This window comes from Bemisia tabaci, chromosome 2 (genome assembly GCF_918797505.1).
Source record: "Bemisia tabaci chromosome 2, PGI_BMITA_v3".
In the NCBI taxonomy this organism is placed as follows: domain Eukaryota; kingdom Metazoa; phylum Arthropoda; class Insecta; order Hemiptera; family Aleyrodidae; genus Bemisia; species Bemisia tabaci.
The window spans coordinates 66,520,310-66,531,511 of record NC_092794.1 but is presented as its reverse complement, the minus strand read 5'-3'; the positions used below and the strand labels follow the sequence as shown (position 1 = coordinate 66,531,511).

The 11,202-nt window shown below is 40.7% G+C and overlaps 1 non-coding gene across 1 annotated transcript; it reads right to left on the bottom strand.

Annotated features, from left to right (window-relative positions):
• Positions 1-578: 578 nt before the first annotated feature.
• TRNAV-CAC (transfer RNA valine (anticodon CAC)) lies at positions 579-651 on the bottom strand. The gene has a single exon. It is a non-coding gene; the product is annotated as a tRNA-Val (tRNA).
• Positions 652-11,202: the final 10,551 nt, after the last annotated feature.

Sequence of the window (11,202 nt, the reverse complement as noted above, 5' to 3'; positions counted from 1 at the left end):
GGTGATGTTGGGTGCTGATACACGGGACTTTTAAAGAACTCTGTATATCGGCCATGTTGCTCGGTACATGAAATTATTGTGTTCTTAGTACGAAGGACCCTATCTTCGGTTCATGCAACCTCCTTTTCCTACAGTCAGGTTTAGTTTGAAAACTCGGTTGTATGAATAGAGGATAAATTCATAACAATGTTGGGCTACCTACATTTTAAACGCTCTTTTTTTTTTTTTTTTTTTTTTTTTTTTTTTTTTTTAGGGTTTTATCTTAGGTTTCTTTCAATGCATTTTGGTTTGTGGATGAATTCAGTGCTATAAATTACGGATTATTAAGGGTAAAAATTATTATTAAAAAGTAAAATTATGGAAGCCAATGAGCCATATTTCATGCGTTTTCATCCGAACCGTCGTTAATATTCGGAAAAATGATGATTATTCAAAAAATCCCTCTCAGGCCCTGTTCCTAAAGTTTTCGCCATTCGAATTAAAATATCATTTATGGTCTCAAGACATAATTACTTAGGCTTGTGAGTTGATATACACAACAGAGGCAAAAAATAAATTATGTTGGAGAAGAAAAAAATTGTTTCCGCCCGGGATCGAACCGGGGACCTTGCGCGTGTGAAGCGCACGTGATAACCACTACACTACGGAAACGACGATCCGAAAGGGAGCGAAACTGCACATTATAAGAGGCTATGCTGTGGCTGTTGGAGAAGCCTCGCCTTGCCAACCGCTACGAACTGCTACGCTATGACGTCAGACTCCGAGAGATGCACTTACGAAGCATCAATACCTATTTTCTCGCAATGCCCTTGCTACTAATGTGAGACTCACTTTCAATATTGAAGAGTCTGAAGTTTACAAGAGGTTTAATTTTTTGATGCTTTCATGTTATAACATGCACGATTAACGAATCTTTTAAAATAATAAAACTACACACGCTGCAGATTTAACGAGAATCAGCGTAAATACATCTCTAAAGTTTGATGTATTTGACTGAGAACCGAACAACATAACTCCTTGAAACTTTCTGTGCACTTCCCTTTCATTAATTTTCAATCAAAAAACCAAAACAATAAAGCATATTAGGCAATTTCTGCTCTCCTTGCCTGATTGTGATGGAATCAGCTCAAATTATCTGCGTATCTAAAAATTGAAAACTCAAAATTCATCTTGTGAAATGAGGCTCAGAGGGGGCTGCCCCTGAAACTCCCTAAAAACTGCAAAGATAAAATTTTATTTTTGTAATATCTGCGATTAATTGATTAAACTTCTAAATAAAACATCGTTACTGCTTAGAAAACTGCATCTCATTAACCGCGTATTTGTTCGTACACTAAAGACCTCGTGTTGATACGTAAAGACTTCGTGTTGATACGGATTACGTTAAATTTAACAAAAAAAAACGATAGAAGCACCGGAAATATCCAGTATCAGTCGAAGGCCTGGGCAGTACTCTGTATTTCACTTTCAGATTATTTTCAATCAGGCTATAAAAGCATTGAATTTGCCCTCATTAATATCTATCATCTATCTCGTATTTCCGTGAGACCATTTGCCTACTTTAAATCCACTAAATAAAAATTTTAAAAACATAGTATGAATTATTCGAAATCATTGATTATGTTTTACATTTTATATTCAAGTGTTGCAGTCTATTTTTGATTTGATGGAACGGTGGCACATTGCTCACTGCACGATTAAAGTGCCTTGAGATCATCTTCGTTTCACGTTATTTTAAAAAATTTTCAGGACATTCCGTCAACGATTTTTTATCCACGCACCTGTTTTGTCCAGTAGTTTACATCCATGCGTAAAATAAGCAACAGTGACTTGGTTCAAGCATTATATTTCAGTCCGATTTTAAAATTATATCGACAATATCGAAATGAGAAAATTGAAAGAGAAGGAGGTGTTGTTATGGTAACTCATTTTTTAAATGAAATGCTACTTTTTTCTTGTGATTCATCTTAGTAAAACGTAGAAAAAATTGGTAAAACATTTTCAAGCGATGGCATCGATATTAATCTCAACGAGTCGTGTGTTGAAAGGAACTGTACAAAAATGAATAAAAGAGGGGAAAAAACCAAAAAGCACGCAATCTTTGGTTTTAACCCACTTGTTCATCTATCCGTTAGAATCAAATACGTCCAATTTTGAGCGTTTGGTTGCTCTGCAGCACAGTAAAAGCACAGACTATGAAAGAAAAAATTAGAGGGCTTTGGAAATCATTAAATTTGACACGGAATCACCTTAATATTTACAGGATGCACAATATATTTTCCTTTAATACATATCTTTTTTCATCAATTTAAATGAGAATAGTCCATGCAGAGTGTGCAAGCATTTCAAAATCATGAGTTGAAAAACGCTTACTCTGCGAGTTTAAATATTAGAGCCAAACAGAGCGGAGCGGCGTGCAGCCAGCGCGAGAGGCTCACTGGCGCCTACAAACCTAAAGGGATACTTCACGCTTTGCGCAATGTTTGAAGTATCTACTTAGGTTTGTAGGCGCCGCGCCAATGCGCGTTTCGCGCTGGCAGCCCGTTCGCCGTGCCGCGGCATGGCACCTCAAGCAGTTATTTCACAACAGAGGTGTTGCATAGTATCATTCGAAATTGAAGGCGCCCCAACATATTAAGAATGACTGGCATCCTTTAAGAATACGCAGCGGTCTCCGCAAAATAAATCAAGATGCTACGGCACAAAAAGATAGCGGTAGTCCTAAAACTCATCAAGTTGTAGCATCCGTATTTAATAATGTGTAGCATACACTGAAAAAAAATTCTCGGCGTTTTTACCAAGGTCCGTTGGTACCTTTACCATCTCACTTTTTTACCAATTATTGGTAATTTTACCAAGACAGACTGGTAAGCTTACCTAAAAACCGGTATTTTTACTGTTTTTTTCAGGTAAGAATACCACTTTTATTGGTAATCAATTCCCGGTAACTCTACCACAGTCGATAAAAAATATTGGCGTTTTTACGAAGGTCCAGTAAAATTACCGGGAAAGTTCAAAAATTTTACCAAGATTTCTTGGTAAAATTACCAATTCCGTAAATAGTAATTTTACCAAGAAAGAACTGGGATCAAATAGAACCCTAAATTCTTCGTAATTTTACCCTTTTCTTAGTAAATACACCGAGATTTTTTTTTCAGCGTGACTTTCAAATTTTATTTGAGAAAAAAGTGACTCGATTTAGGCAGAAAAATTCCTGAGTATGCCGTTAAGAATATTTTATTTTGAGACTCAAGAATAATTGGTATGTGGACCAAAACTCCCCTGCCGAAAAAACGCATGGACGTAAATAACAGGAAAAATCAGGTGCGCTGACAAAAATCCTTGACAGAATGTCCTATAACCTGTAAAAAAAATGTTCAAAGGAGATTTGTTTAAGCTGTGAGAAAGGTCGGGAGACGGTAAAAAGTAACAGACCTCCGTTAGGTTTTGCGAACGTTAACTGTCGGTAACGTGCTAATTAAAAAAAAAAGAAGAAAAAAAAGCATATTATATGCCTAATGTGTTTTAGATTTGTGATTTTTAGGTATTGAACAACAATTTTGTGCGGTAAATTCTTGTTGTTTTAATTTAAAGGTTTTGAACCCGAGCATTTACCAGGAGAATTCTCTTTAATCCGAGGCATAATGTATGACCAATTAAACGCCATGATTTGCACTGCTATTGAGTTCTCGTGCAGGTCTAAAGCAAAAAAGGAAAGACACGCGTGAATGACGGCGCAGGGATACAACTATTCGTGCTTGACGGATGCCCGTGTTGCAGCTGAAAAGATTGAAGGCGCGATGGTGCGAGGCTCGGAACTGCGGTGAAATCGCTCTATGCTGATGAGCTGTCTTCGCAGATTCGGGGAAAAGTTCAAAAACAAGGCCTCATTATGTCTATCCTATCTTCCGATGGGTTGCTCACGCAGCCCTTGAAGCTTCACTCCGAATAAAGCGAACAAAAATGAGTATGATATGGATAAGAGCAAAGAAATCGACGATCGTTGTTGACGGCGCAGAGATACAACTATTCGTGCCTGATGGATGTCCGTGTTGCGTCTGAAAAATTGAAGGCGCGAAGGCGCGAGGCTTGAACTTGCAATGCTCCGCTCTGCGCTGTCAGTAAGATGTCGAGTCGCTGCTGAGACTCGGAAGAACAATTAAAAAAACGAGGCACGTCACGAGATGGCACACCACCAACAGACGCCTTTTGGTTTGAAAATTAAACTCCAAAGGTTGATTTGGATAGATGATAAATATAAACATTTCGATGCAAATTATAAGCAATGACAAAAATTAAACAGAGTAGAGAGCCTGCAGCTGCAGTTGGTGAAGAAAAAAAAAAAAGAAAAACCAGTGCAATAACGTTTTTAAACATCCAAAATGAGAGGTGAAACTTTCTGAAAAGTTTTCATGAAGAAAGGGAGAGAAGCTAACAAGGGAGACAAAGAAGGGTGGTGGGACAAGGGAATGAGAAAATGGAAATGAGCGTGTCTCTTGACAAGAATCCAGCAGATGTCACGATGATCGGAAGTAACTTGCCAAAACTTATTCACAAATTCCCTAAATAGAATGTCTCTAACACTTCACAAAACTCAATATGAAGATTTCCCTTAGCGTCCTGACACCAATCGAGTTCACACATTGAGCTTCATGCAACGTAACTTGGTTCCATTGTTCAAATCCTTTTACTTTCTTCACTCTAGAGGGGCCGTTCAAGTACTCTGCCGTGCTAAGGAAAAATGCCGTATGAATCTTCAGGCGTTGCCAAATTTTCTTTGATAAAACGCGAATTTCCTGGTAAATTTATAAATATTTTCCTTCCAATTTTTAGGATAATTTTGTTCGCAATTTCACCTAAAGATTCTGAAAATTTAAAGGACAAATGTCCATAGCTTTTCTCAAAAATGAACATTTTATCGCAGGATATTTGGCAACTCTCGAATGTCATACGGCGTTTTTCCTTAGCACGGCATGCAGTATTACGTAACGCACTTTTTCTCCGATTTCTTACTCCCCTCTCTCCCCTTGTAAATCACCCGTAACGGCCGTAACGCAGCCCTGCACTCCCACTTTTGAATTACGTAACGCTGGCCTGCCCTCCCCCACCCCTTGCAACGCACCATAACGCTGGCACAAATCCCCCTTCCCCTCATGAGTGTATTACGTAATACTTTACGGCCCAAAAAGCACAACCTATGACGTTCTCTTGTGACTTTATGTTTTAACATTTACTGCATTTTCCCCGACAAACTTGTGATCACTTCTTTGGTTCTGTTATACGCTTGCCTCTCGCTACCCTTCTCCTCTACCACTTCATCTCATTATTCAACTCAATCCGCTTCCTCCATTGACACAACCAGAGTAATTTATTGATTTTCCCAGAAAATTTTTGGAAAAAAGATTCTCGCCCTTGTATATTAGTTGAAGCTATATGCTCGTGTAAAATTTAGCCGTGAGCAAATTTACGTTGCGTGAATCTGTAAAAACATCATAAAGAAGAGAAACAAAAAGAAAAAGAAGGTGGCTGAATTTTAGTTTCAGAACTCGGTCTAACATCAAACATCCAGAAAATTATAACAGATTCACAAGTTTACGTATAAGGGACCGCTCTCTCCGATATCCCTCCGAGAAATAGTTCATTTTAATAATCTATGTAACAATATGAGCCCGAGACGAGAATCGCAAACCGGTTAATGGTCCGATTAGGGGGAGCAGCGTCGGGTGAAGGGGGGCAGGGGGGCATAGCGTGGTCAGGTGTGGACGGAAACTGATCGCAGACAATGGTCAAGTGATGCGCGCGTGAACGGAACAGCGCCCCCTTCCCCCCTAAGAACCATTGGCTCGGCCGCCCACCGAGGGGACCGGGGGGCCGGGGGACCAAGGGGGGCTGGGGCACGACGCGACGCGATGCGAGACGTCGAGTAGGTGTGAAAAGGACTGATTACAGAGAAGTGGCGATACGAATCTATTGTAGCCCGAGAGCCAATTAGCAGAGTCTGTGGCGGAGGTCTTGCAGCGTTGCTATGCTCTAAGCTTTTAACCCTCGTCGGACCCACTACGGTGGTGTTCAAGACCCCGAGACAATGACGGAGGAAAAGAGGGGAACGAGGAGGAAGGAAGAGCAGAGGAGGATGAAAATCAAGGAAAAGACGGATGAGAGGTAGAAAAGGAAGAAAAAGATTTAAATTGATACGTCTTTCACTGGAAAAAAAACACATCGGATCTAGAGTCCAGACGCTTGAAAACATTGACAAGAAAATGGACTCTTGATTCAATCAGATTTAAGCTTAAATCAAGAACCAAGTCTCTTAATTTGAGCGGATTTCCTTTCGATCTAAGCTTAGATCTGATTGAATCAAGAGTCCATTTTCTTGTCAAGGTTTTCAAGAGTCTGGACTCTAGATCCAATGTGTTCTTTATTCCAGTGTTTCTCCCATTTTTTCTTTTTTCTTCTACTTTTCCTTCTCATTTTCTTCTTATTTTTCTCTCTTCTCCCTCCTCTCCTTCTTCTTATGTTTCTTCTCCTTTTTCTGTTCTTCCTCTTTTTTGTTTCATTCTCCTCCTTCCTTCTCCTCTACTTCTTCCTCTTCTTCTCCTTCCTTTTTTCCTTTTTCAATTTCACAGTAACAAAGTGAGCCCACCCCCCTTTTCTATTCTGAAGTCGTATATTTTCAAAATTGTCACCAATTTCATTTAAATTTAGTTTCATTTGCATTGGTTGCTTTTTACTCGGAACACTGATAGCACCATGGGCGAATTTTTATTTGAGAAGGCAAGAGACGAACCTCACTTTGGGTGATCCCGGGGCATAAAAAGACACCGCGACCCCTCCAAGGGGGATCTGTAAGAGTCCCCAGTCCAAAGAAAGACTCCAGGAATCTTCCTAGCTCCAAACGAGAGTCCAGAGGCCGACCCAAGAAATTTTCAAAAGATTCAATCTTCTCAGGAGCAATTTTAAGCGTTTTGCAAAAGATTGAGTTACAAATTCGAAGATGAGATATGTGCCATGATCTTATTTAGCAAAATCCCTCTTTTTTTGGGCGCGGCTAAGGAAATTACTGGGGGGGGCAGCCTTCCTTCCCTTTTCGCCCATGGATAGAGCCATGGTAGATGCAATCTAAACGGGCCCTTAACTTGTTTTTCATAGAGCGATGTTAATGCATCACACTCGTCACCGAAAGATCCATCGCTCATTGACCGAGGCGTTCCGCACTGAGGGTTTGTCGGAGTGAGATGGAGCTGTAAAAAGCTGGCGCAGAAAAGAAACACGTTTAGCGTTGAATTTCGTGTAAAATACAAGAATAATGAAGCGCACTCCTGCCGTGCGGAGCATGGGGGATGATTAGCGCCTGCGCGAGAGAAATGATCGCGCAAGTCGACAGCAAACTGAGTCATTTCTCCGACGCACTCTCGAGGAAAAAGAAATTAAGAGAGGAGAAAAACACGGGAAACTTATATACGCGAGCTTTTTCATAACCGCGATCAGCAAGCGAAATTAATTCGAGGCGCTGGCCTCCGAGTCCGACAAGCCATCTTTATTTTTCTGATTTGCCTTTCGCGCTGTAGTCAAATCCGCTAAAATTACCTGCTATTCAAAAACATCGCATAACTGATCGTAATATTGCCTTTTAATGTGTTTCCGCGAAAAAATGATCGCTTACATTTCGTCGTTTCCAAGACGAAGGAACGTAACTCCATTCCAAGGTTGCAAAATTGACTCGATCAATTCGGTTTTTTTTACAAAAATGTAGCTATGCAATTTTCGTCAAAAATTTGTCAGATTTTTGCATGAGATCAGATGAAAAATCGGTGAATTTTTCAGTTGGAGATGCCCAAGAATCCACAATTAAAATTACAATTTGCGAGAAAAAATTTGGCAACATTGAAAAGTGGTTACGTTCTTTCTTACTGAAACAGGCAATTGACCCGTGCTTTGTATGGGACGCAATCTCGTGCCCTAATATTAGCGCGCTTTAATCCGATGGCGAAACAATAATTAGGGCCACTCGGGGGTTGAAAGCTGGCATTGTATTATGCACTTCAATCTATCTTTTTCACTTCTTGAGCCTGGACAAATTGATTTAAGAACAAGCAATACGATTCACCTTCAATTTGATGGGTATGCAATATTCGCTACTTGGAAGTTAAAATAGTTGTATCTTTCATGTTGGTGCTCCTGCAGCGTAGCACGGTTAGCGAAGTTAGGTGAAACCCCCGCCCTCTCCATCCAGAAGGGATGCTTGGGGGCCTTTCCTCCCCCTCATCTTAAATCTTTACCCCCCCCCCCCTTCAATCTGGTCTCCGTGTGTCGATTAAGCCCTTTCTGAAAAACGGGAATAACAATTAATAGGTTACGTTCTTTTCTATGGAAAATGAGGACCCGTGTGGAGATAACTACATCCTCTGGAGACGATTGAGACGACAACAGTGCGAATTGGTAGAATTTAAAAATGAGCCGAGTATGGTGGGATTAATGGACCCGTGGCGGGTTGACAAATGGTCCAGGCAGCGTGGTGACTGAGGAGTTGAAGCTGCGCGCTCGCATCACTGGCAATAATGCTATCATTCGCCACAGACCCTGCTGTTTCCTGGTGTTAGCATCGCGTTTGCTCATCGCCTCTGATAGATTGGCCTCTCCCGATCCCACTCTGTCTGGTTACCAAGTTCAAATTATCATCGTCACAAGCGCGAAACCATGAATGGTGAATTTTCCTGAAAAAATGTTACTTTCTCGTTTGAGAGTTCTTACGAAGCTCGCAATATTTACACAAACTGATTGTGATAGACGCATGCGTCGTGAGACAGTAAGTTGGAATTTTCTAACAACATGCGTTTAAAATCCAGGAAACTGGAAATCTCAATACAGAGGGAAAAAGCTCATTTGAGCACAATTTTCCCTCAAAGAGATACGCTGTTTGGTGCAACCCTGGGCTGCGCTACTCTGAGGATGCGCCAAGACCCGAAACGCATCTGCAGCTGCCTTCCTGAATGGTCGTAACTATAGTGTTGCACCAAACAGTGTATCTCTTTGAGAAAAAATTGTACTCTGTCCCCATCAAAAACGAAAACCGGAGGTTTTCAAGAGATTTTGGGTGAAAACACTTTGCCACCAAGAAACCTCGGCGTTTCTCTCTAATTTGAGAAAATTCACCACTCAGTTCTATGCCACTCCTCTGCATTTCTAGTAATTCATGAACGGCTCCTAAAATTGAAGGATGCAGTGTGAACTGACCAAAAGACAGCCTGACTCCATCCGACGATGTCTCCTTTCCTCTCGTGCTTTTCTCTTTTAGTAGATAACTGAGAAAGTATAATAAAATGCGGCGGGTTTATATTTGAACATCAAGAGGAAATTACCGAACGACAAAAGGCATCTTACACGAGGTGTCTCTCGCTGATGAGAGTCACTCAAGATCAGTTTTACGGAAAAGTTAGAAATTTTTTGACTCTATGGATCGAATTCGATACATCAAACATTTGAAATTGTATCGATATCGATTGTTTTAACGGTAAACAAAGTTTCAAAAGTCAATTTAGAAGTCGGAGGGAACGGGTATTTTGTGATAAATTTTTAATTCTTTTGGTTTCCATATGACAATGAAAAGTGAAGTTGCCAGGAATTTTCAATCATTCTCAGCTTTTCCAACTTAAATCTCAAAATTTTTGTTTGAGGATATGTTGTATTGTTTTGAACCAAACAATACATCAAACCATCAAACCAATGAAAAGTGAAGTTGCCAGAAATTTTCTCATTCTCAGCTTTTCCAAATTAAATCCCAAAATGTCTATTTAAAGATATGTCCTACTGTTTTAAACCAAACAATACATCAAACCACTATTGAATACGATCCATTGACAAGGAATTGCAAGGATGAGCGTCAAAACTGCCAGTCGGGCGGGGGGTGGAAAGGAGTATAACTTCACGAAGTTATCACTGACTCGTCTCGGATCCAAACAGCACCGCGTTGAGTGACAGAAACTCAAGTCGGCAATTAGTCCGGTACGGAGAGAGGGGAGAAGAAAATAAAAACTGAGACTAATTTACACATGGAGCGAACAACACCGCCAACACTATTCCAACTGCTCGCGCGCAGCGCTTCGGAACACAAGTGTTACACGCACTCAGGCCACAGGCAGCCTTTGTTTTAGGGGCGTGACACTCAGTTAGATTTAATCCGATATTAATAAAGAAGGAATTATTATGAAAAGCTTGCTTTTGACACGGCGGCGCGGAGCGGCGCGGCGAGCGACACGGCTGCAAGACGCGCGAGGGAAGGGTGCGATTCCCAAATGTTGCGAGCGTTTGATAAATTAACCCCTTTCAGCGGAAGGGTGAACCGGCGTCATTAATATAGCTTTCAGCAACTTTAAAAGCTGTCAATCTCGGCCCTCCCCGGGTCTCGGTTTAAATTTAAAGTGAAATATAAAAAGTCTAATATGAGCATCACACGCGGGCGAATTGACTTATAACTTGTCACCTCAACGTGTCGCCGCGCGGAAGTGATATTGGATTCCGTCCCGAGCCGCCGTTTTTTCCGGTTTTTTCCAAAGTCTCAGAAACGCGGAAGGGGTGTGTTCGAACGGTTTCTTCGAGTCGGAGGACGAAGCGCGGGGGTTGTAAAATACGCTCCGTAAAGTGAGACAATGCAATGGGGCTCTCGAAATAATAACCCCTTCCGAAGCTCCGCGTTTTAAAAGGGTATCGTGCTGGGTTGAAATACGCACTATTGAAAATTGGCCCGACATAAACTACGGCCATTATGCTCCCTCCGCACTTTTTATGTGGAAATTCACTATTAATAAAAACATGATAGCAACGGATTATATTTTTAATCTTGCCCTGTGTTGGTTCGCTTTGAAGTCCGCATATTTTTTTAAAAATATTGGATTTTTTTTTGTTGATTGAAAATATTGTGTATTCATCCGCAAATCTACGCAGATTAATCTGCCCAATAATTCACGGATTGGATGACCAATCCAGCATCTCGGAAATGTTTTAAGGTCTTCTAGTGAAAGAGGCGTGTAGCTTTTTCGGGAAAAATTGGACCTCCTGGAAAACCAGAGGGTGTTTGGTAAATATTGAAGTCATTTTTTAATAAATTAGTAGAGCTCAATGTACACAAAAATTGCCCTTTTAACGGAAAGAGCTTTTGTTTGAGATTTTTTTTTCTTTCTTTTTTTTAAAAAAAGGATTTCATCT